Here is a 1,418-nt window from a genome sequence, read left to right as displayed (position 1 = left end):
ATATATATATATATATAGAGGTGTCACTATATATATATCCATGGATGGTCCGGCCCAGCCCACTACAGTGGTTAATTCGGTATGGCCCGACTCTGTATTGTTATGGGCCGGGCCGGCTCGACACTCCAGAAGGGCATGAGCTGGGCCTCATGTTTGAGGCCCGCAGCCCAGACACGGCCCAGGCATGCGAAGGGTCAGGCACTGCCCAGGCCTGCGAAGGGCTAGGCACGGCTCGTGAAGGTCAAGGCCCTCGACATGAAATTTTAATGAGGTTTGAGGCATTTTAGTGCCAACTGGTCGACTTATGTTACCCGGTCAACTAGTGCTAGAACTTTAGACGGACAGCCCCCGACCGCCCGAAAAAACTGATTTTGAGCCCGATGCCTGAGCTCACCCGAGAAAGCCCATGGACGGGCCGTTGGCCTAGTTTTGGCTGCTCGAGCCCGGTCAGGCAGCCCGAGCCTGTCCGAGAAGCCCGAATATTATATTATATATAGTATTGTTTCCCACACACATGTTAACGACTAGATCAATGCCAATTGTCCATCACAGTTTAAGTAAATACGCTACATACCCAAATCCAACCCACTGTCCTTAGTAGACAACTAGCTTTCAATTTTCAACCATATTTCAAAATTCGACTCTTAGGTTTCAAGCATAGTAGGAGAGTCGGCAATTAAAAAAATAAAAAAAAAAGAAAGAAAAAGGTGAAGATGGAGCCGACGACGATTCAAAAGGCGATTGGGGCGGTGAAGGACCAGACGAGCATCGGGATCGCGAGCAAAAGAACTAAGGGACACAATGTTGCATAATATTGGAACCACAGTGGAGAGAGCAACCCTTCGTCGATGCATGCGATCTAGGCTTTGCCATTGCCTACTGCGAAAAAAAAAACATTCCAGCTTCTCAAATTTTCATCGCTCCATGGTAGACGTATCCCCTTAACAAGCAGATCCACCCAAGTACATGCATGCCTCTCATCGACGAACACAATCGAGATTCCATCCCCGACGCTGAACAACCATCCACTCTCGCCTCCCATCCTCAACATCACTTTCGCGAGAACGAAGAAGCCCTGATAGTATAGAACTTCCAGACCACAAATCTGTTCTGCATAGGCGTCCGTGAACCTGACGGCCCCACTCAACCTTCTTGCCAAAGATCCCTCTTCTCCAGCGACAAGGCCCTCCGGAACCTTCAAGGTGGATGCCAAATCTCTCCGTCTTTGAGGCCGAGATTCCGACGACAAGCCAAACAGCGGTGCCAGAATCTGGCCCTAAGAAGGAGACACACACAGAAAAACTTAACTCACATAAGAGAGAGAGAAAACTTAGCCGTTAAGAGAGAAAAAAACCCAAAAGTAAGGTATACATTTTTTAGGGTAATTTGTACTGCTAGTCCCTCAACTCTTTAGTAGG

The sequence above is a fragment of the Morus notabilis genome, unplaced genomic scaffold (assembly GCF_000414095.1).
Source record: "Morus notabilis unplaced genomic scaffold, ASM41409v2 Scaffold1219, whole genome shotgun sequence".
Taxonomy (NCBI): Eukaryota; Viridiplantae; Streptophyta; class Magnoliopsida; order Rosales; family Moraceae; genus Morus; species Morus notabilis.
This window is presented reverse-complemented; position numbering follows the sequence as displayed.